Raw genomic sequence first — 25723 nt, 5'->3', positions numbered from 1 at the left:
AAACTGATTTTTCAAAATGATTTAACTTGAACAAATTTGGGCAGATTTTCATAGGAATGGCAAAAGGCACATCCCTGACAAAGGCCATCTGCCAAATTGAGTGCTAGAGATTTTAAAAGAAAAAGTCATCAGAAATGTTTTAAGTGGGTGCAAAACAAAGTACATTTCCCTAGCTGTGTTCTTGTAAATGGCTGAATCATTTTGGCTGAAGTTTTTCAAAATAATTCAGCCTGAGGCACATTAAAGTTTTGGCAGAATTGTTTATAACTCTGAAAACAAGGTCTTATAAATGAGAAGGGTCAGGTAACCTTATTAGGCAGAATTACCAGTTCCACCTGAAACATGGCTACCTTCTAGCTTGTCTTCTTTTCCTAACAAATGACACACAATGAGGTTTCAGTGCATTCTCAGCCCGTGCTGCTTTATTGCTAAAAAAAATTGTATACAGGTGCAGAGTTTCCAAGTTCATTTTTAAACAGTTCCTCTTTACAGTGTCAAAAGAATAAAGTCTTTTCTTCAAATCCCCAAAGATGCATAGATATAAAAGCAAGCTGCCTTTTGGAAAACTTCAGCTATATACAGGGAGAAATTTTCAGTATTACCACATAAACCACACTATGCAATGGAGTAAATGGTTTTCAGAGTTACCACTAAATTCCTTCACTAATCTTTCCTGTGCATGGTCTATTGAGTACAATAAAAATGTGATCATACTATCAGAAGTTCAGTATTCTCTAACCTAGTTTCCAAACTTAAGGACAAAAAAATTGTTTTTAAAAGGCATCTACTCTATCCCCTTCCTATGTTGGAGCTGAAGACCACCTTCAACACTTCTCCTCTGCTCTTCCACCATGCACCTCACAAAGATTATTTATAATGAAGTTTTATTTCCTTTTTGTTTAGAAGGGAAATAAGTGTGTATTTGTAAATACACTAGCTGCTTACCCCTCAGGCAACGTCTACACTACAAATACTACAGTGGCACAACTGTAGTGTACATTACAACAATGGTAGAGGTTTTTCTGTCACTGTAGTAACTCCACCAACTTGAATTCTTAACCTAGCTACTGTTACTCTTCTGTCTACCTAGCCATAGGGGGTTTATGTCAGTATAGCTGCAACATTCAGGGGTGTAGATTTTTCACACCCTGAGTACTGTTACTATGTTGACCTAAATTTTAAGTGCAGACCAGGCCTTATTTGGGGGAAAAAAAATGTACTAATGCAGGATTTAAAACTGAAGAGTAGTCCTGAAGGATGTCCAGTAGGGTTTTAGTGGCATGGTTGACCACTTGGGTTAAACATGTTTTAACCATTCCTTTTTGCCTACAGAAGTTGGCCCAAAGGAAAAATTTCAACCATACTCTGTGATGACTGTATTTTATACTATCAGAGTAAACCTTAATATTCCCTTTTTCATTTGGCAACTACTCTATATCTAAGGAAAGAACAACAATGAGGAAAAAAATATATGGCCCCCACACCAAACCTACAAGTGTGGGTGTGCTTGTATTACTCTGGCTAAGAATGTAGACAGGTGTTAACTTGACCCATAAACCCTTCCTCTTGCCCCATTCTGTTTGTTCAAAGAAACAGGAGGGAATTTCTGACAGAGGGATTTTCACATAAACTAGGTCCTCCTGCAAAGTTAGATGTAGCCGTAATAAGATAGAGTAAGGAATCTTGCAGGCTAATTGTCTCAGTCTGAGAGCTTCTATGAGTTTACATGCTTCAGTCTAGGAAAAGCAGCATTAGTTCTTGTGCTCTGCTACAGATACCATAACTTTTTTTTTTTTTTTTTTTTTTACATTCTCAGCAGAATTTTTCCCCAAACACCCACAAAGTGGCTCAAGAAATATTCTTTGCAGAAAACATAGTAAAAGTTTGCAAACAAATAGATGGCACCTGATTTCCATTAGTTCTCTCATGTCAATCACTTTTTTCAATCAGTGAAATTAAGAACAAAACATTGTCACCTATGTTGCTAGAGGTCAGGATATCCACTGAGCAAATCTCATTTTATAACTTTTAAAAAATGTTAGTCACAGAGCTCAACAAAATAAAAACACAAATTTGTCAAAAACTTCAGGTTCATTCTTACAAGGTGCCATTACTGCTGGTTCATACCAGTATGCTTCAGTACAGCGGCCTATGTGGCTAAAGAGTTACCTGAAAATACTATTAAAAAGCTATTCAACACCTGAAATATGTGGACTGTGCTTATTGATTTCAACACCCTCCAAAGAATTTACCTCACTAGGCCAAGAACTCTTTCACCTATTGTCAAGCAAATCCTACACTCAGTTTACTATGAGTCAGTTTTTATGTTATCCAACTTGGATTTCACCTATTGCCCTCCCCACACCCTGGGAAACTCTGCACCTTTCTGTTTGCTACAATTGCAGCAGCTGAGAAACCTCATCTCACCACTAAACATGCTTAGTTCATGCCCTGTTTTTTACATGCTCAGGGCCTAATGTGAACCAGGCAAGAGGTTAAAAAGGCGAGTTCTGATGATCCTCGTTCCTGATATGCAGTTTTGGTGCCATGCTTCTGTCCCTATCTGTATAATCTGCCCCTTTCTCTACAGAGGCAGTGCATTCTCTAAAAACAACATTTGAGAATCAAAGCAGTAAGTTCAAGCTATTGGTATATTAGTTCCTATTGCTTCATTATTAATAAATGCATATCTGAATTTACTGGTAATAACTATGTAACACTAGACATTTTGAATCATGCATAATTAGAATACTAGCTCTATAAGACTTGATTTGTGGGCCTGTGCCACTCTTCCTCATTTTGTCCATGCAGTTCTTTGTGCCTAGAGCTTCACAAATGAACATTCTCTTAGTTGCCCTGCAAACACACATTCAGTTTGGAGAGAAAACAGAATTTACACAGGACATATGCTACAGCAAGTTAGAACATCTGACAGTAAAGATAGAAGGTAAGCCTTAGAGAATTTGGGTACACTGTGACTGCTTAGTATGTAGGTTTAGTGCCAGACATATCCTTTACTTATGCTGTGTATGTATACACATTATTCTAAAGTCAAACTTCAGGAAAAAGTGCAAAGCAGACTGAAGGAAAACGTGGGAGGGTGGGGGTGTCCATAGGTAGCATTCTGCACTGCTATATGAGACACCCAGGTTCCACTGCTGGCCCTTGGTGCCTTAGCCTGGCCATACTGTGGAGGCAACATGCTGAACCTTTGGGAGGAAAGGCTGCACCTTGAACTGCCCAACATATAGCCCTCTGGCTCAAGTAAAAAGCTGTACGAATGGGCTTGGAAGGAAATCTCAGCTAGTCTCCATTCACAGCTGAAAGGATGGTCACTGCAATGCAGGGGAAAAAGGGGTCTCTAGGAGCACTGACAAACTTCCACAGAAAAGGTTCTGTTCTCCCATTATTACGGAGGAGTACTTCCATAAAGCCCTGAAAATAACCTTGACAGCAGAGCTGGTAGTGAAGCCCTATTTAAAATAACATTGTCCTGAAGCTTGCCACAGAACTCTATTCCCAAAAACTTGCCACAAGGATTTCTTAGTGCTGAGAAGATCTTTAACAGCCAGCTGTACTGAGCAAGAGCCGCAATTCACAGCACAGGTACTGGCTAGAACTTCTCCAGCAGCACCAGTGAGCAAGACAGCAGACCACAGGTTTCTGCACAGCCCATACACTTCTGATCTAGACTTAGCACTACTTAGACCTAGTATTAGCATGGCACTACTTGACAACCATCACATTATCTGAACTTTTCCTTGCTTGCAAAACAAAGCAGAATCAAGGGCTTGGGAGGGAATTAGACCACAGCTCAGTAGCCTTAGGGCAGCAGGATCTCTGACAGTGCTGCTGTGAGCAGTCTTTGGAAATTTAGTCACCCCTGGAGAATAGTACACCAGAAAGTCTGCACTGGCAGCAACAAGCCAATAGCCTTCAAGTTTTCATTGTAACTGTGTAACACAGTCTTGCAAAACTACTCAGCTAGGAAAAGTACATATTCTGGAAATATGAGCAAGATAGTGTTTTCATTAGTATGGTAAAAGACTGGCAATTAGACTTTCGTAATTGTATACGGCTGGTCTAATACCATGTGGTATGACTAAGACATGGTCAAGTTAAGGTCTCCTCTTGCTATGTTTCCTGTTTTAATAATAATTTAATGGCTGGAATTTATTTCAAATCACCATCTTTTAGATCACAGGTTTTCATGTCCAAGACTACTATTGGATATGCCCTACTTGCTAACACTTAACTACTTATCCATACATCCATCTTGGTTACATTATATCAGGGGTGCCCACATTTTGGCTCAACACAGGGTCATGTTATCAACTTGCCAGGGGACAAATGGCCCCACGAGTTTACTAAATAATGAAGCAAAGTTTAGCCACTCTCTGACACTACAGATGGTAGCATGCAATATCCCATCCTGATCAAAGAGATTAAGCCACCACATGGATCAATACACACTTTGGTTTCATAATTCAACTCAGGACAGAACATGGCATGCTGAGCTGTATATTCTCTGCAGGCTACACTTCTGTACTGAAGACAAGGTCAGCTGTGGGCTGTATTTTAAAACTCCATAGGCTCTTTTGAGTGCCCCTCTAATAGTTGCCAGGGACAAATACCACAGCAGCAGATCAATTCTCCTCTGCCTTACCAGAGAATCTACTGCAACTGGCTTTGCAAAACTCAAAAGGTGAACAGAAAACAGTTTTAATCTTAAATGGAAGCATATGGCCAGTTTGTACTTAACATTTTAAAAGAGGAAGTAGGATAGTCTTTTGAAATAAATAAATCCTGCAATTCTGTCCCTGCAGAACAAACATTTGATTTGTCAACACTTTGCAATACTTTCTTTTTAAGACCTGTCACAGCTCTACTTAGTTTCTTTTTACAAAAAACAAAAACTCCTCTCTCCAATAAAAGCTTGAATTATGCTTTCCAACTGTGGGAAATGAGTCTTCTTCATATCTCAGCACTTTCCTCTCAGAGGCACTGCACATGCTACACTACAAAACAAGCAATAGGGAAACCAGTCACTCATACACAACTGCCCACTCTTCCCCTACATGCACCAATTCTGACACATGACCTATAGTTATCCAGGTTAAATACCAGGCTCATCACCATGGTATTTAAGCGCCATATTCCCTCAAAAGAGGGGAACAGTAAGAGGAATTCTTCTATCTTCTTAAAAAAAGAGACACTGTTCTCTTCATGCAACTCCCTGCAGCACAGACCACAAACTTATTTGGTTATTACCACTTATTCTACTGTACAATCTTGCTAATGCAAGTTAGTTACTATTACATGCAAAACAGTTATTGCTACTAAAATTCTAGTTTTATTAAATCTTTTTATGGCTTTGTTTGCATCAGGGATATTTCCCCCTACATACTGTGCTATTTTGCATTCCAGTTTCAGAGGTATTTTTTAATCAATTGATTCCCCCAAGCACTAAACTACTTGATTCAATGGTATAGCTACTTTTGTTCAGAACTGAACTAGCTTTGAGCACAGTTCCCCAGAGCTCTACTGTAAACAGCCCACCTGCCCAATATACATGGAGAGATGGAATATGCAGAGACTCTGTTTTTTATTACATAATTAACTCTGCAAGAATCACTGGTTTTGTATCTCAATACATTTTGCCCATTTAATTAATCTAGATCAACTCAGAAACCCAAGCTACCCATTTTTCCCAGGTGGCCATTTACAGGCAGGTCTCAAGAAAAGATGCAGTATCCTCTTGTAGATGACAGCAGTCTTTGTTATTTTTAAAACAGAGGTGGCTGAAAAACAATAGTGACAGCAATTAAAAAGCTATTCCAGGAAATCAGATAGATATGATACATAGATTGTTGCAAACCTGGGTTGGGAGTCATTTCCATCTCTTGTTTCAGTAGCCTAAACTGCCTGAGAAAGTGATAAATAAAGTTAAGATTTTGTCACAGTTATTTTTAGTAAAAGTCAGGGACAGGTCACGGGCAATAAAAAAATTCAGGGAAGCCCATGATCTGTCTCTGACTTTTACTAAAAATAATGGGGATGGGGGAACTGAGCAGGGGACAACTGAAGCCCAAGCCCTGCAGTTGGAGGAGGGGGGAGCTCCAGTACCCACTGTGGTTGACAGCTCCAAGGCTCCTGCAGCTGCTGATGGCTCCAGTGCCAGTGACTGAGAGCTCTGGGGCCCCCACTGTCCACAGCGGCTGTCAGCTACAGGTCCCCTCTGCTCACAGCGGCTCAGATCTCTGAGGCCAGTGGCTCAGAGATGCGGGACCCCACTGCCTGCAGTGGCTGACGGCAGTGGGGCCCCTGCACCCACAGTGGCTCAGAGCCCCCGCCAGCTGACAACTCTCGCCCCACCACTCCGGACGCAGGGCTGAAGCTGAAGGGAAAATGTCACAGAGGTCTCTAAAAGTCACAGAATTTATGACTTCCACAACAAAATCTTATCCTTAGTGATAAACCATTTGGATTTCACCTAGCTCAGCTTTCCATTCTCAGAAAGTAGAGGGAGAGGCACTGTGGAGAGAGAGAGAAAACTGCCACGCAGTTAAAAAAGAAATCAGATAGCTAGGAAAAGTACTGGAAGTGTCAATCTATAATTTAGGGTTCTAAGTGTACAAAACTGACAAAACTTGTAGACAGCAATTTGAATTTAATAATTTAACTAGTCTTACTAATTAAGATTAACATTAGTATCATATTTTTTAAACAGAGTTATTTCTGCAAAATTACTCTGCTCAATAGTTAACAGAGCTCATTAATTATACCCATATGAGAAGGTGGCAGAGTTGCCTATAAAACACATACAGTGGCTCTTCAGCTTCTGTATGATGGATGGGATGGGTAGTAATGAAACGGTCTACATGAAAATAAGAGTCTGCAAGAACAGTTTAGGGTGTTTCATTAAGACTAAAAGGAAACAAATGCCATTGTCAATTTGGTGTGTGTCCTGAATCTGTCTTGCAGTTCACTTTATATGGACGAAGAGATGATTAGTCTGGATGCTCACAGTCTACTGTTTAGCCTGGACAGACTTTACCAAAAACAATACCAAAAAAAGTCAGCTATTATTCCACAAAGCCCATCAATTTAATAAATTCTGGTTCCAAAGATAGCATTGTCACTACGACTGCCTAAGAAGGATACTGCATCTTTAGACTATGTTCATAACATCTGTTACTGTCTACTTTCTACTGTTAGTTACATTATTGTTTATTATTGTCATTAATAATTTGCCACTCTGAAATTGTAAAAATACTACTAGGCTCATGCACTGATCCTAACATGGCACTACAGTTTGCTACGAAGCACTAATGCTTATGGAACTATACACATCTCAAAATGGAAGACATTGGTGATTTTGTTGTTTTCAAACAACTTGTAACATCATTTTGTCCACAAGTATTAAAATATATATATGTATATATATCTATTGCACATGCCCCTTATTTATTTGTTTAACCTTTCATACGGGAAGATTTCCAACCAACATGGAGAAACAGAAGCGGAGCAAAGAGTAAAGTCTAAAGGCTGAGGCAGTATTGCCTGGCACAGCAGTTTCATAAAGAAGGTGGCAGGAAGCATACTGGGGTGGGTTCTTTTGGGCATGCACAACTGCATCCTGTGACGCCACAGAACATTAGCCCTATCTTAAAAATTAATCAAGTGGTTACATGTTAGGGGGCAGGCAGGGAAAGTCAACATTTGTTTCCATTTTTTCATTATCAGGCAGAGCATGGAGACAATTATTCCTATCAATGTGGCAAAGTGGGCTAAAGTGTGTCCACCTTCTCCAGAGTCCATTCTCTGCCTTTTACAATATATGGGGGAAAATATCAAATTTTCTATCAAGCTGTGCTAGAAACAGCTGCAAGTGGTTATGTCAGAAGGAGGACAAATAAGAGTCAGGAAGGTGAAAAGAAGAATCACCAGGCTTAAGAACACACATTTGCCATAACAGGTGCCTTCTAATCACATCTAAACCTGTGACATTGACAGCAGAGATTTCCCTCACTAATGGCCTGATCCTGCCTCTACTGAAATCAATTCAAAATCCCACTGACTTCAGTAAGAGGCGGCCCTAAAAGGGAATGTATTTTTCCAGTTGTCTAACACTCAAAAATCCAAATTCTGTTTGGCAAAGGACTGCACTGTATTTAAAGGAAACCAGCCCAATTGCCTACCCATGACGAATATAATCATTTCTCCAAGTGAACAATAAACGTAGCTGACTGTGCTGCATTGGTGCTTATTATATTCTGATGCCATTACATCTTGTGCTATTTTCAGCATGAAATGTACAGCTCAATAGTCCCTACCCAATGAGACTGATTTTCTCTCCAAGAGAGCACAAAACATGAAAAGATGTAATTAAACCTTATTGTCACAACACAAGTTCACTGTGGCTCTACACAACTTTATTCCCAGGAGGGAAGAGCAGGACCAAAGCCAGTGCATGAGTTTGTTCAACTCCAGAATTTGTTCTCCTTCAACTTCCACTACGATAGATTAGACAGATATAAGAAAAAGTTTCTTTAGAGATTCTCTCTTCCCCATCCTTTTATAACCCCTTCCCTTCTCTACCAGTCATAAAATGTTGCTCTCGCTACTTGTCACCAGGAGCCAAGTAGAATTTCAGCTTTTTTTTTTTTTTTAAAAAGCCATTTTTAGGCTGCCTGACTCTCTCCAGTGGTTTTCTAAAAGAAAACAAAAAAAGAATATAAACAGAGCCTATATCCCTTTTTTGATCCAGATATGAAATTGTATTTTTTTAAAATCAGCAAATCACATTTGCTAAATTCACATTAACACAAGCTTGGAATAAGGTGCACTATGAAGAGGTCCAGGTTCAAGCGGAAGAAAACAGATAAACCAATTATGGCCTTTCCACCAAGAAACCTCATTGACCATACAGACAACCACTGCAGGGAGCAACTAAACAACATAAAGCTTCTATCTAAAATGGAAGGAAAACATCCCATATAAGTCACAAGTGACGGAGACAAAGAATCTGGTGTAAACACGTGAGAACCATGATCTCCTCCTTAGTTTGGGATGGAGGAGCCAGAAAAAGAGCACACTTCCTTCAGCATTTCTGCTTTCTCTGAACTTGTTTCTCCATCAGACCTCCCAACTACACCCTGGAAGAGTACTCATCCCAGTTCTCCAGTAGCCAAAGGAGAGTTAAAAACCAACTCCATCAGCTGTATGAAGAAGTTATAAACTGCACTCAGGACCCTGAGGGGATGAGTTGGAACATTATATCTGTAGCCTCTCCCATCCCACCAGAGGCCAGTTCCTTTATTAAAAAGAAGTTCTGTCCCATCTCTTGGATCACAGAGAGTTTTTTGTTCCTTTTGCTGCTGAAGCTGCTGGAGAAGACTGGAGGTACAATGTAAACCCAACACTATAGGATCAACTTTAGCACTAGGAAGTTCTCAAAGATTCACCTTCTTAGGGAAGGGGCTTGCTACAAAAAGAGACAGTGCAGAGCAACTTCTTTTCCTGGTGAAAGCTCTTCACATTCACTGGTTATGTGGATTTACACATGCAAATACTTTTGATCACAGAATGTGATGATTCATTCATCCATGATGAACAAGGTAATTCTGTATTTGTTTCTGTGCATTAGCTGCTTCACGAGGTGACATTGAGATATTTATCTACAAAGTCAGTTCTTTGTTCTGGATTAGGACATCCTCGTTATGGGATTTTCCAGGATTGTGGGGGTTTTTTTTTTTTTTTTTTTTTAAAGTTTGTTCCTCATTTCAGGGTGGAAATGTATTCATGCTGCAACCTTTCACACATGTTGAAATAGCTTGGCACAGGATCACATGCAGATGCATTATCCATTTACTTGGTTCTCCAATAGGACACAGTGGGAGATGTTACCCTCCTAAGATATAGAAAGGAGATACCATTCAAGAAGACTGGTTTCTGTGTGAGCATGCTTGTAAAACTCTTCTCTAGGGTGCAAAACAGAGCTCAAAAACTCTGAAGACATCACTTCAGGGACATATCAAACATTGATTTCAGTTGCTCGCTTGTAAGGGTTGGTAAAATGCTTGCTGTGTGCTCCTATGGGGGAAGCCAGCTGGTGCAGGCTCCATACATCAAATGCCGGTTTAAGAAGTTGAAACATAAAGAGAAGAATACTTCCTCATTACACGCCATGGAGATAAGGAAAAGACTTTTCTTCACCAGTAGTGGAGCATCCACCATTTACTGTCTATGATCAGTTTCTAAGCAAAAGTAACAGAATAACTTCTTCTGGGATGCCAGGAACAGGCCTGAAAACACAAAAGGAAAAACAGAAGGAATAACAGAATGAAATTAAGTCATAATTAAAATGCTCAGAAGTGCACTTCTTCAAAATCTGATTTCAATTTACACAAGATCAGGACGTTGCACAAACAGCAATGATAGCTAGACTTGAAGTTCTTAAGAGTTCTAACTAAACACTACAGATATACTGAACTAAAAACTTACTTGCTCACACAGAAGCAGTGTGTCCAGCAACAAATATCACACTGTTGGGAAAGTGGTAGGTAACTATGTTGTTTCTTAATTGTGACACAGAAATATAATGTAGCAAGGGAAGTGTGGTGCTGGGAAAAGAATACACACATTGCACCTTGATTGTGTATTTGGCCACAATTTCAAAACAAACAGGTACCATAAACCAGGAGCTAATTAACCACAATCTACAAGTCTATGGATACCACAAGTGAAGAAAGGTGTTCATAGTGGCTGTAAGAACACACAAGTTAGGCACTTTTCCTGATCCCACTTGCTTTTCTTCATTCACTCAAGAGTGAGAATCCCAGTGTGACTACACCTATGCTCCTGCACCACTAGAACTTCCTTGGCATCACTGATCATAGTGGCAGTTTGAAATGAAGTCTTTGTTTTAAACTGATGATGCCAGCGTTACTGGCAAGATGAAACTGTGTAGGGTCACAACCATGTTGCTGCCAAGAGATCATTTTTCTCTTCTATAGCAGGGAGCCCATCAATCACCCTCTCTATGCTGCAATGTGGTAAAGGGGGAAGATTTCATATACACACCAGTTTTTATTCTTCCTCTATTATCCTCTTCCCCCCTTTATCTGGTTTTTCCTTGCCTATGTCTCCCTCCCTGCTCTAGATCACCTTCATTCCTTGCTTGGCAAGTAGCTGAAATGAATCTTCTAGTTAACATTTTAAGGTCCCATATTGAAAAAGAGTGGGTGGATATTAGGTGGATAAGAAAAAACACAACTATTGTACACATCTCTCTAACTTTCTCATCAAGGAGTTCAAAGCACTTCACAAATATTAATGAATTTCACATCATCATCATCCCCATATAAGTAGGAAGGTCTTATTCTCATTATACAGATGGGGTAACTGTGGCAAAGAGGATGAGTGACTTGCTTAATGTCACACCAGAAGTCTGTGGTGACCTGGAAACAGAATCCAGTGTTTCCTGACCCCCTGTTTTTTGCCTTAACTGCAAAAACATCTTTCCTCATTGCAAGAGACAAAAATGAAATCAAAGCCCTGGAATTTGTTAGTCAAAATGTCAAATATTAAACATCAGCATAAAAGAGAATGCAAATAGCATTTATTCTTGCTGGAATAAATAATTAAATCAGGCTCAGTTATCAGGAGCAACCCAAGCAGACACTGTGGTAACAGTCCAGTACCCCTATAGCATCCCAAGGAAAGCCAAATCCCCCTGGGGCTGACTTTAAAAAAAAAAAAAAAAAAAAAAATCAGAAACCAAAAAGAAACAGATAGTTTATACTTACCCTTAACCTCATGGCCACACGTGCCGTCATTTTCCACCCAGAGCCCTTCCTTTTCAGTTTGCTGATTGGCACTCAAAATGGAATACAAGTGAACCTGATTGGCACAACAAGGTTGATAATAAATAAATAAAAACAAACAAAAGAGCAAAGCAAGAACAAAATTTCTGTATGAGGGCAGATGTGCCTGACTGAATGGGAGAGGCTAGGGGTCAGCCAGGATCTGCAGGGGGAAGCTCCCTAACAATCCTTCCCTCCCCCCCCCCCCAAAAAAACCAAACAAACCTGTTCCATACTTTTCCACCCAAACCCAACAGCTCTCCAAGTTCACACCTAGGCTCTTTCCCAGCAATTTACTTCCCTCTCCCTCAGTTCCTTCATTACCCCTGGCTTCCCCAAGCCATTGCTCTGCTTCTGAGGGGTGTGGGAAATATGGTTCTGTATTGTTATTTAAATGAATTATTACTCATAGTTATGTATTAATATGCCTAGTAAGGAATCTATTTGTCAAAAAACATTCTCTGAATCTTTTGTTGTCTGTATTGTTACAGACATACTTGCTGACAGGTATTTTGAAATAAATAACCAAAAATAATTGAAACGTGGTGTGATTATATTGTGTTATTTTGACAAATAAAATATACAGACTTTTGCAGAATTTTAAAATATTGTGCGCAGAATTTTTAATTTTTTGGTGCAGAATTCCACCAGGAGTAAACACTGTACTCCTCAGCCTCCTAAAATGTACATACCCATACCTCATTAAGAACACCAGTAAATCCATGCACAGAAGAGCTCACTTGGAGAACTAGGTATACACTACATTACTGCCCACACTGCTTTTAACTGGATTTGTTCTGTAAGAAATTTTTTTTATGGTGATAATTGCTCAACGCACTGGGACTGAGATTTCTTAGAAACTGAGGTGAATGGAATTATTGCAGATTGATAAAACAAATACATCTTTAATGCCTGTCTAAAGAATTGTAGGGGGAAGGAATAATATCAGGCCTCAAGAATGTGATGCTGACAACCCAACTGGTAGAATGATGGATCACCTGTAAGCAGGGTTGCTTCATTACACAGAGCTTACACAATTAAAAAACACTCCCAACATACACACGAAAGCATTCTGATCCTTTTTATTCTCTTCCTCCTACACTGCGGAACATTTTCACAGGCAGAGAAGAGCCAGAACCTTTAGCCAAGATACAATCCACTGTGATCTATTGTGATTTCTAGCTCTATTTTCTCAAGTTAGTCCTTACATTTTCACATTGTAAAGGTCAGAATGTGACACTCTCAAATCCAACTAAAATAACTAAATATACAATAGATAATTTTGAGAGCATGGAACACAACATTAAGTCCTTCATAGAAGGATGATTGATTTGATAAAGAATAGCGAGCCTGAGCTTTCAGAAGCCTATGCATCATGACCAAAGGAAAGAGGAGACAATTTCCAAGAGATGTTAGAATGAGCAAAGTAAGACCCGAGACTACAAGTGAGTGAACTACATATTAAAATAAGTCATATTTTTAATATTTCATCTGCTGCTGCCGCCTTTTCATAACTACATCATGCAAATCAGTGCCTCAACTAGTAATGTATTAGAGAGGTAGCCGTGTTAGTCTGGATCTGTAAAAAGCAACAAAGACTCCTGTGGCACCTTGTAGACTAACAGATGTATTGGAGCATAAGCTTTCGTGGGTGAATCTAAACATCACACTCACACAGGTAGCATCAACTAGTAATATACCTCAATTTGCTACGGGTAAAATTTTCAGACATATCCACTAACTTCATATTTAATTTTTAGCGTGCTCAGCTTGACATCCTTTCTACCTGATTTTCAGAGGTGATGTGGAACCATTAATCACACTAACATCAATGGAAACTGCAGGTGCTCTGAACTTTTGAAAATCAGGCACAAGTGAATGAAGTTTATTTAAAATTAGTGAACACTTCTTTAAAAAGTTGCTACTTACAAAAAGAGGATTGTTTGGTCATAAGATTAGTAATTTAAAGGTATGTTGCATAGGATTTAATTTTAGTTGATAACTGTCAGTAAACATCCATTTTAGCTGACACCGAAATCAATGGAAAAAACAAGCCCTCTGCACCCCTGGTGTCACACAGGAGTAAGAGGTGCAGATGAATCCCTGTGCTGCCTCAGGGCCTGTGACACCTGATCCTTGCAGGCATAAGGTGTGGGGGGAGGCTGCAGACCTGGCAGGGCAAAGCAGAAACCCCTGGCTAGGACTGCAAGAAGGACGACTCACCTAGCTGAGGGTGAGGTCGCAAGGTGCTGAATGGCTCCTGGGGCAGTGCAGGGAGCCCTCTGCCCTGCTGCTACAGACCCACTCTCTCACTCACCATCAGGGAATGTCAGAGGTCTCTGCCCTGCCCTGCCAAGACCACAGCCTTCCCCACAATTTGCACCTGCAGGGATTAGCAGCTTCCCTGTGGCAGAAGTGTGGCCATGACATGGGAGGTGCAGACGGCTCCCTGCATGGCTACAGGGACGTGGTGCCCAATCCCTGCAGGCACAAGGTGCGGGATAGGCTGTAGTCATCCTGGCCCAGCGGATCAGAGACCACCCAACCAGGGCTGCAAGGAGGAGGAGGAGGAATTGTCCCCAATGACAGAGGCGACCACTCCACTGCTGAATGTCTCCATCCCCCGGGCAGGAGCCATTTCAGCAACAGTGTGATCTCAACCATGGATAGGGTCTCACAGAAGGGTGGGGGGAGGGGAAGGGTGATGTTGGTTCTGCTCCACCCAGTCAGGAATGCCAGCCTCCCCCGCACCTTCTGCCAAAGGGATTGGGTGTCACCAGCCTCGCAGCCATGGACCCCTCCACAGCTCCACTGTCATGACCACACTCCCTCACTCACATGCCAGGAAGGTGGGAGCCATCTCTGGTCAGAACTGCTCAGCAACAGGGTGACCTTCCTCACAGCGGGGGCGCTCGTCCTCCTTGCAGCTCCAAACTTGGAGAATCTGCTCCACAGGCTAGGACCACAGCCTCTCCCGCACCTTGCACCCTGGTGTCTTGGACCCCTCAGCCACTCAGGGAGGCTCCTGTAGCCCTGCTGTTAGCGCTGCCCTAATCCTAACCCCAGCCGTACCCACCCCAACTGTAAAAATAAAAATACTTTAAAATGGGAGGGGATGGGGGGGGGAGGTTAAATTGATAAAAACTGTCAAAATTAGGAAAAAAATTCTAATTTTGCCAAGCCTATTTACTGGAGTTTCTCCCCATCCCGGCCAGCATTCCTATTGACGTACATATTTACCATCGTGAGGTTAATGTGCTATTGGCAAAGGAAAATGGGATTCTAAAAATGCATTGTTGTTCGATACTAGACTTCAATAGCTTCCACAAAAGGGTGCTTAGTTTACAAGACAATCAGATTTTCCACCTGCCAGCACTGAAAACTTAAGGTGGTTTCTAAAATACTACAATTTGCATGCAAGTGCTCTCACTCTGCCCTCCATACAGCATCATTAAAAATTAAAGTTAGCCAGCACATACGGAAACATGAGGCAGAATAAGATACAGCTCACCTTTAAATTTAAAGACTTATTTTGTTGCCAGTAAACAAAGCAGTTACAACTTGAAAGCTCTGTATGGAACACATATAATAGTAAGGTGTCCTTTTGATAATTACTTTTCTATTAATTATGGAGGTGTCAGTAGCAACTCCAAAGTTAAGATTAAGTAGCATGGGAAAATTTACCAGCATAATTATACTGGTATAACTTCATGTGGACACTCTTAAGGTGAAACAGTGCACTTTTCCAGTTAGTTTATGTTACTTTGGAAATGGTATAAGCTAAACTGGAAAAAGGCACTCATACTAGAACAAGACTGTCCACACAAGCAGTTATACCAGTATAACTACAGTGGTATAATTATGCCAGTGAATTTCCCTGTGTAGACAAACTCTTAGGGCTTGGCTACACTTACAAGTTGCAGCGCTGGTGGAGGCTTTCCAGCGCTGCAATTACACCCCGTCCACACTTGCAGGGCACAACCAGTGCTGCAACTCCCTGGTTGCAGCGCTGGCTGAAAAACCATCCCGGCAGGGGTATAAGGAATGCAGCGCTGGTGATCCAGCGCTGCTCAGCAGGTGTGGACACTCACCAGCGCTTTAAGTGTCCTCCAGGGAATAAGGAGTTATCCCAGAATTCCTGTTCAGCCACTCTGCTCATCAGTTTGCACTCTACTGCTCTTGCCTCAGGTGACCAGCCCTTTAAATGCCCCGGGAATTTTAAAAATCTCCTTCCTGTTTGCTGCAGCCAGGTGTGGAGTGCAATCAGTTAATCTTTCCAGGTGACCATGCCTCCACGTGGCAAACGAGCCCCAGCATGGAGCAATGGCGAGCTGATGGACCTCATCAGTGTTTGGGGGGAGGAATCAGTGCAGGCACAGCTGCGCTCCGGCCGTAGGAATTACGATATCTTTGAGCAGATATCAAGGTCCATGCTGGATAGGGGCCATGATCGGGACGCACTGCAATGCAGGGTGAAAGTTAAGGAGCTGCGGAGTGCCTATTACAAAGCCCGCGAGGGGAATCGCCGATCCGGAGCTGCCCCCACGACCTGCCGTTTTTACAGGGAGATGGACGAGATACTTGGGGGTGACCCCACTGCCAATCCCAGGATAACGATGGACACTTCTGAGCAGGCTGGGGGACAGGAGGAGGAGGCGGAGGCGGCGGAGGCGGGGGGGGGGAGGAAACCACGAGTGAAGCTACTGGGATGGGGGAAGACACCCCAGAGTGGGCATGCAGCCAGGAGCTCTTCTCAAGCCAGGAGGAAAGTACCCAATCGCAGCAGCCAGCAGTTGCAGAAGGACAAGCAGAGGAGCGGGTTAACGGTAAGCGGCTTTTATTTTCTGGCTGGAAATGTTTCTGGAGAGGAAGGGGGGTTATGGCTGCATGCATGCCAGCCTCTAGATGTGGAATAGCCCGTTGATGTGGTCTATCACGTCGCGGTAATCTGCTTCAGTTATCTCAGCAAAAGTTTCAGCCAGAGCGTGGGCAATATGCCTGCGCAGGTTTATAGGGAGAGCCACTGTGTTTCTTGTCCCAGTCACGCTGACGCGTCCGCGCCACTGTTCCGCGAGTGGGGGGGGGGATCATTTCTGAACACAGGCAAGCCGCGTAGGGTCCCGGGCGGAATCCACATTGCTGTAAAAGAGCCTCCCGCTGTCCCCTAGTGACTCGCAGCAGGGAGATATCTTGCAGGATTAACTCCTGTGAAAAATGTTGGGAGACTCTTTAGTGAAGAGATAGGTAGATAGTGAAGATCACCCCTGCAGCTGCATCTTCATTCAACCCCTCTATCACTCCAGATTACCCGAAGCAACCAGCCCCCCTCTATCAATCAAGCCCCACTTCTCCTTCTATAAGCACCCCTCACTCACCATTTCGTGGCTTCTGTCGTGTTATGCGTGTGGGAAAAGAATGTTAAAGTGCGAACTCCCTCAGTGTAACAATTCATGTCTGGAGATAGTGGATACAATGCTGCCCCTGTTAAATGTTTCATTTCTGGGTTTCTACAGTGACCTTGACTCCTGGAGTGGGCAGATGTTCCACAGCACAGAGGCTACAAAATTTGAGAAGAAATCCCCGAAAGAGCAAAGAGGACATGCTGAAGACTGTTCTTCATCACTCTGCTGCAGAGAGAAAGGAATTGAAGGAGTGGCAAGAGAAGGAAAGCATGATCCGCCAGAGACATTGGCGTAGAAACGCTGTGGCAAAGAGGAAAAGCACAAACCAGCTGCTAGAGATCCTGTCGAGCCAAGCGGACTCTCTCAAGGCTATCGTAGCCATGCAGGCAGAGCAGTCCCGTGCTGCCCCACAGCCCCCCCCGTCCCAAAGCTTTTTTCCTTGTGCCCCAATGTCAGCTCAAACCGCCTTTCCCCAGCATTCAGTTTCTTACCAGCACCAGCTGCCTCCAACACCTGTACGTTCACCAACCAGCCCTGATACCTACCACCCTTACCCTCTGCACTCAACCCCCATAACCATGCAGTATATGCACCCTGAAGTGCAGGATTCGTTAAACAGCACTCCAGACAGGACATATGCAAACTTGTGACTGTACAGTTCACCAACCCACACCCCTTCCCTCTTGTGTTCATGAAATGTTGTGTGTCTGTCTGTCTGTCAAGGAATTTGTTTTCTTTACAATAAAACAATTCTTGGCTTTGAAAACAGTCTTTATTATAGCAGATAGTGAAAGATACCTTAGCCCAGTAAAGAAAGAGGCACTGCAAATCATTTTAGGGATAATAGAATAACAGTGTAAACAGTGCAATTCACTCCCATGCAAGTCAGCAAACATTACTGTTGGCTTTCAGCCTCAAATTCTTCCCTCAAGGCATCCCTAATCCTTGAAGCCCTGTGCTGGGCCTCTCTATTAGCCCTGCTCTCTGGCTGTGCATATTCAGCCTCCAGGACTTGAACCTCGGTGGTCCATGCCTCACTGAATGTTTCACCCTTCCCTTCACAAATATTATGGAGGGTACAGCAAGCGGATATAACCGCGGGGATGCTGCTTTCCCCCAAGTCTAGCTTCCCATACAAGCAACGCCAGCGTGCCTTTAAACGGCCAAAAGCACACTCCACAGTCATTCGGCACCGGCTCAGCCTGTAGTTGAACCGGTCCTTGCTCCTGTCAAGCTTCCCTGTATAGGGTTTCATGAGCCAAGGCAGTAACGGGTAAGCGGGGTCTCCAAGGATCACAATGGGCATTTCGACGTCCCCTACTGTGATCTTCCTGTCTGGGAAAAAAGTCCCTGCCTGCATCTTCCTGAACAGGCCACTGTTCCGAAATATGCGTGCATCATGCACCTTTCCAGGCCAGCCTGTGTAAATGTCAATGAAACGCCCGCGGTGATCCACAAGCGCCTGGAGAACCATAGAGAAATACCCCTTTCGATTAACGTACTCTGATGCCAGGTGGGGGGGGGGGGGCAGAATAGGAATATGCGTCCCATCTATTGCCCCTCCACAGTTAGGGAAACCCATTTGTGCAAAGCCATCCACCATGTCCTGCACGCTCCCCAGAGTCACGGTCTTTCTTAGCAGGATGCGATTAATTGCCTTGCAAACTTGCATCAAAACGATTCCAACGGTCGACTTTCCCACTCCAAACTGGTTCCCGACCGACCGGTAGCTGTCTGGATTTGCCAGCTTCCAGATTGCAATAGCCACCCGCTTTTCCACCGTCAGGGCAGCTCTCAATCTTGTGTCCTTGCGCCGCAGAGTGGGGGCGAGCTCAGCACACAGTCCCATGAAAGTGGCTTTTCTCATACGAAAGTTCTGCAGCCACTGCTCGTCATCCCAGACTTCCATGACGATGTGATCCCACCACTCAGTGCTTGTTTCCCGAGCCCAAAAGCGGCGTTCAACGGTGCTGAGCATTTCCGTGAATGCCACAAGCACTTTGGTGTCACACGCGGCAGGAGAATCGATATCGATATCATCGTCAGACTCCTCACTGTCACTTTGGAGCTGAAGGAATAGCTCGACTGCCAAACGTGTTGTGCTGGCGACACTCATCAGCACAGTCCTCAGCAGCTCGGGCTCCATTTGCCACAGAAATCGCGATTCACACAGAGAGTAGAACAGAAAGACACTCACAATGGCGCCAAACGCTGCCGGAAAGAGTAAATGCTGGGATGTGAAGCGATGCACCACGGGGCGTTGGAACAGGAAGCGGAATGACGCACACACTTCCTTCCCCTTCCCACAATACTCAGTGCCAAAACGGCGCCAAAACGGGATGAGGTGCTCTGTGGGATAGCTGCCCACAATGCACCTCTCAATACAGCGCTGGAAAGTGCTGCAAGTGTGGCCACACTGCAGCGCTGGTAGCTGTCAGTGTGGCCACACTCCAGCGCTGGCCCTACACAGCTGCATGACCAGCGCTGTAACTCCCAGCGCTGCAACTTGTAAGTGTAGCCAAGCCCTTAGTCTCCTAATTCAAGATAATTTGAGTTTTGTCCAGATTAGCCAACAGAACTGTTCAGATCTACCAGATACTTGTTTTTCCAATACCACCTGCCTGACCAGCTGTGCTTTGCCAAGCAGGGCAGCAAGGGCTGATATCTGGAGAAGAGAATGGGTTTGGAATAGATGAGGGTGTGGGAAAGAAGTAACATAGGTTTGTAAGTGCACACAAAGGCATAGTGATTGAAGGTCATGTGTGATGGATGTAGGCAAGGAAGTGTGGAGAAGGCAAAAATCAAGATTACAGATTACAAGAGACTGATAACTACGGATTTCCTGTTTTTCCATGGTTGCACCGGTGGCATGGTCACTTAAGCAAGTTAAATAAACCAGGGGTGGCATGGTATTTATGAGGTGGTTTTTACCATCATGGGAAAAACCAGTTAGTCTCAGTTTAAGGCATTTTCTATTTTGTCAATGCACACCTCATTTCAATTAGTTTTAGTTACATAGTCAAACTGTGGTTACATAAGGCAGTAGATTTGTAATTAATTTAGGGTACTACAAATAAAGTAAAACTGCAGTGGGCATAATACAAATATATGTAATTATACTACTAAATATCAGAAGGTCTGTATACAATTTAGTTTGACATTTTCTCAAGGAAGTTATACATGTTATCACATATTTCAGCTTTCAATATTATATAAACAAAAGTAAAAAACATTTGATTATATGAAAATGACAATAATGCAGGGTTGCACACTTGAAGCATTAAGCGATCAGAAGCACAAAAAGTTGCAGACTACCAGTCTAGATCCATTTGGCCAGGCACCTATTTGTAGCAGAGACTAACTGATGTAGTGGACAGACCAAGCCTATTCCTCTATTTTTAATGGATGTATCCATAGTTTCAAAAGATTCATTCTGTGTTTGCTGAACTTGCTGGACACCAGTACAATTATTTTTCCAGTTCAAACCAAGTTTAAGACAGTATTTACCAGCACTCTGTCCTAAACTAGTTTTTCCAGGAAATTGCCAATCGGAGTTTAACTGCTTTATAACCATGTTTTTGATTTGAGGGAATATACATGAGAGCTACACTACCTGCTAGGCTCTAATGGTTTCATAAGCAATGGTCCCCAGAGTTAATTTTTCCTTCAGATCCTCCTTTTCTATCACAAGTATTGATTTAAAATGCAGTTTTGGTCAGAAAACTGAGCAACTAAAAATGGCAGCTTCTTGATTGATCTGCTTTTTGTATTGCTTCTAGTATTTTCTTCTGTATTCTTTGATAAAAAGATTTTGCTCATGTTCTCCGGCAGCATAAGTTGGATTCCATTCTGCCTTCTGCATCAGCAACAAAAATGTGAACAAACTTCCAACTGCAGATTTATTTATTTTTACTGTCAATTAGGTAAGAAGGAGTATCTTGATTTTCACATCAGTGCGGAATGGAAACAGAATAGTAAGGGAAAAGTTAATGGCATCTCAAGCACTTGAAGCCTGGCCATAAAATGCTCCAATAGGTGCTTACAATCAGCCCAGAAATGAATGTCCTTCACTATCCTGCTATTGTATTCTAGAGAGAGGTTTTAAAAAGAAGCCAGAACACCATGCTATGCAATAATGGGGAAAAATAAAACAGAATCAAGGTCAGAAAAAAAGTTTTAGAGAACTTCCCTTTCTTTTATTTTTCCTTCTCAAAGTCTACGTTGACCTATGAAGGTAGAGGGATGGACATAGATAATCTCCTGAGTTCCTCAAACAAATCCTCCAGACAGGGAAAGGAAGGTAGAAATTGCTCAACAGCAACTCTTCAGATTCAGAAAGCATTTTTAGTCCCAGCTGCCCAAGGGAGTTTAGAACATTGACAGTCAGGTACTCAGCCCCCACAACCCCTCGCCCATGGGAACAAGATTATTAGGTTTTATTTTCTGCAGCTCTTGGGGAGCCAATGCAGCTTAATGTAATCATTAATCCATGTTCAATGTACGTACTCCTATCATGGGTTGAGTGGAAGTGGTGAGTGCAAGCATGTGAAGGAGGAGGGAGTTACTTGGCTTCTTATTATTCTGTTAATTCTAGTCAGAAGCATGCCCATATTTATTCTGGAATATCCCAGCAACATATTCACCTCTTGCAGAATCGAAGAGAACAGAATCTAAGCTTTAATTTGAAAAAGAAAGATTTCTTGTAAGAAAATCTTCCTAATACAAACTGAGAGAATCAATATGAGTGCAGTCTTCCTGAATATGCATACAACCTAAAACAATAGTTAATTCGAACTTAAATACAGTATAATTTAATTATGGACATCGATAACTATTTAACTTCTAGTTATTTTATCAGTAACATGCATCTATTTTCAAACATCCTGCCATGTTTTCCACAGGTATCCGAAACTCCAAATGTCCTCTACCTACCTACCTACCTTCCTCCTGAAAAGTACAATGTAGTGATGTATTTTCAACATCAAATTCTACAGCAAACTGAAAATTTAATGACAGCATTACCAAATTAAACACTAAGAATTCTATACTGATTGTATTAATCATTTACAGATTTAACTGAGTAAAAATTGTGGAAGTTCTTTCGCTGGAGGTTTTCAAAAGGGGGCTGGATAGACAACTGTCATGGATGGGTTACACAACAAATCCTGCATCTTAGGCAGAGGGTTAGACTAGATATGGGGTTATCACAACATTTTTGGGGACCTCAAGAGGGGGAGGAATAGCTCAGTGGTTTGAGCATTGGCCTGTTAAACCCAGGGTTGTGAGTTCAATCCTTGAGGAGGCCACTTAGAGATCTGGGGCAAAAATTGGTCCTGCTAGTGAAGGCAGGGAGCTGGACTCGATGACCTTTCAAGGTCCCTTCCAGTTCTAGGAGATTGGTATATCTCCAATTATTACCTTTTTTTTTTTTTTTTTGCCCAACTCTTGCTGGTGGCTGCTCTGGCAATTTTTCCTAAAATAATTAACTTTAGGAAAAACAAATAAATATGCACATGTACATGTCCAAATCGTAATTTATTTACATAGGGTTTTTTTTTCCCAGACTCAACAATAAAAAAAATAAATGTACAGTTGTCTCTATTTTTTACTGGACCGAAATAAAATAAAAACTCAAATAAGGTGCTTTTCATGTTCTTGTCTTTTTTTTTTTAAATTAAAGACTTGCTAGCTAGTAAATCTGCTGCTGTGAAAAGTGATATTTGTATGTTTGTTAATATCACCTTTCACAGCTCTCAGCTAGCTACTAAGTCTGCTGTGAAAAGTGATATTAGCAAACCTAGAAATATCAATTTTCACAGGAAAGTCTTCTTAGACCTGGCAAGTCAAGCAACAAACTAAATTCTAGATGGGGAGGTGGGTAGGAGGTAGCAGGGGCCGGGGTGATGGGGAGTGGTGGTGAGCCTGGGGCTGGTGCCTGCTGTCATGTGGCCAGAGTCACAGCCCGGAGCCTCATGGCTGTAGCCCAGAGCCCTGCAGCTAGGGCCTGGAGCCTGCTACCCTGTGGCTGGAGCCTGCAGACCATCATCCCCAGGCTGAAGGCCAAAGCCTGAGCACCAATGCCCCCAGGAACTCATATTGGTTGCCTGCTCCTCTGGCATTTGTGGCTCCAGGAGGCTGTGGCAGAAAGAAAAAGCCCCTGGTGGCCACGTTTGAGACACGCTGGACTAGATGACCCCATGGTCCCTTCTAACCCTATGATTCTATGAAAAACATTCTTTTACCACATCAGAGCAAAGGCCTACGTGCATAACCTTGGCAACAAGTTACAAATCTGGAAAAGGGGAAGCCTGTTTTTAAATAATATTGTATTATGTGAATTTTCCCATTGTTTTTAGAATACTTTCCTGGTTGCTGTCTTCAATAATCATTTGGAAACTTGAAACTGAAATCAATTTTCTTGTTAACATTTCCCTCTCTCCAGGGTGCATACAATCTCCTTTACTGCTGTAGGATTGTTTGTGAATCCTGACTTTGAATTTTAAGCATCTGAAATCCATTCCCTTGTGTGCACCCCTCACCCAATGCAACACACTCACAGAAAATAGAGGAAAAAAAAGTAGGTGAAGTCATCAATTTAACAGAGTTCCACTAAGATCCAGACTTCATGTATAAAAGATACAATCTTTTAATAGTGTAATTTTCAGTCCTCTCTATTTTTGTAATCTGAAATATTCAGCACTCTTTTCACCAGCTGAATAGACTAAATTCAAATTATGTGTTTTGATTTTTCTGCCACATGCACATCAACAGTTGCAGCTGTTCTCTGAACATAAATTACAGCTGATTTACTATGCAGGAAATATGTTCTTTTAACCATCTGCTGCAGCCTACTAACAACTCTGTATCTAATGCATCACTCTGGGTTATCCATACTTCCAGCGTCTCTAAAGTTATTCAGACTTCTTCAGGGTGTATTCGAGCTCTCCTCATTGAGACAGACTTGAATTCAGCACCCCAAACTATTTCTGCTATAGTTTTCTACGAACCCTTGAACTACATTAGTATTAAAGTACAACAGCGATAAGGCCAAAGATAGACAGACGATATAAACCACAGCAGCCGGGTAGCTTCTGGAGGAGAATTATCAACTTGAGTAAACTAGCGTGTGTGTGTATGAAATTCAGATACGGGGAATCGAATTAAACACTCCCCCTGGAATGCTGAGGCTCCAGTTTTGGAGCATCGCTAATACACCGAGTCTGCCAGGCCCAGCCCAATCCGGGGGGTTGAAGGAGAGGGGATGAGATGGCGAGGAGTGGGCACACAGACACCCAGCCCCATCATGGGAATACCATACACACAAACACACACGGCGGGGGAGGGGACTGGAGACATCGAAGAGGTACGTGCCCGTGCCCAGCCCGCTCAAGCATTAACGGGGGTGGGGTGGGATAGGCACTTAACCTGAGCGAGTACAAGCCGGAATTCGTACCCGGCCAGGCCCTGCCCAATCAGGCTCCAGGAAGGGGAGGCGGGTACATAGATACCCGGGCCCAGCCCAGGCAGGGAGCGGTGAGGTCCCGCCGCTAGCCAGGCTCACTCCCGCTCCTCAGGCAGTCGGTCCCCGCTCCATTTACCTGCCCCTGGCCGAGGCCGCCGGGCCGGGGCCGGCCCTCTCCCCTCCGCCTCTTCCTCTCACTCCGCCATCTTCCCCCGCTCACCTCGGCCACCCAGTTGGGGGCTCAGGCTCCCGCCGCCTCCAGCCCCGCCCACTCGAGAGCCAACCTATCGGGCACCGCGTCGTCATCCATCCGCCTTCGACGAGCATTTGTCAGTGGACGCATCCGTCAGAAGTACTTGGCGCCCGCCTGCAAAACTCTCTCCTCTGATTGGTCAGAAGAGGAGCACCCTTTTGCGAAAGTATTGGTTACCCTGTGGGATAAGACCTCCCCTCTCACTCAACCTCCCACCCCTCCCAACACCTATATTTAAAGGGGCCGTTTAGAATGAAACGTGTGTTCGTGTGACTGCGCGGGAAAGGGAGGGGGCAGCACCGCTACTGGGGAGCCAGGCCAGGTGGCCGGAGCCCTGCCCTTACCAAAGGCGTCGAAGGTTGTGGCGCCCCCCTCACTGTTGGAAAATCATAGTGCTAATGAAGCCTTTCCGTATTAGGCCTGAGTAAACCAAAGTTATGTTATGCTTGTCCAAACTGTGTTGGAAAGCTTACAGAACTCATTAGACTGAAGGCCGTGTATCTACCTAAGTCAGCTATTTCGCTTATCAGTTTTGTTTGGCTCCCCAAGTATATGTTGGCTCCCCAAGATTATGCAGCTGTGTTCCCATGTATGTCTTCAAGATATTTAGTACAAAGGGTCAACAGATGTACCTTGTTTCCGCTTCAGAATGACAAATGTATCCTCAACAGCTGTATGTCTCTTGTAGCCCCCACAAAATGATATATGTATCCTGCGTACCCAATTATCCCCTAACAGA

At 43.0% G+C, this 25723-nt stretch overlaps 1 long non-coding RNA gene across 1 annotated transcript; it reads right to left on the bottom strand.

Annotated features, from left to right (window-relative positions):
- Positions 1-394: 394 nt before the first annotated feature.
- LOC123368853 lies at positions 395-25000 on the bottom strand. The gene is made up of 3 exons (XR_006578915.1): positions 24868-25000; positions 11811-11904; positions 395-10307 (listed from the first exon to the last, which is right to left on the bottom strand). It is a non-coding gene; the product is annotated as an uncharacterized LOC123368853 (long non-coding RNA).
- Positions 25001-25723: the final 723 nt, after the last annotated feature.

Source organism: Mauremys mutica, chromosome 4, assembly GCF_020497125.1.
Source record: "Mauremys mutica isolate MM-2020 ecotype Southern chromosome 4, ASM2049712v1, whole genome shotgun sequence".
Taxonomy (NCBI): Eukaryota; Metazoa; Chordata; order Testudines; family Geoemydidae; genus Mauremys; species Mauremys mutica.
Note: the sequence above shows the minus strand (reverse complement) of the source record. Positions and strands in the feature narration are given on the sequence as shown.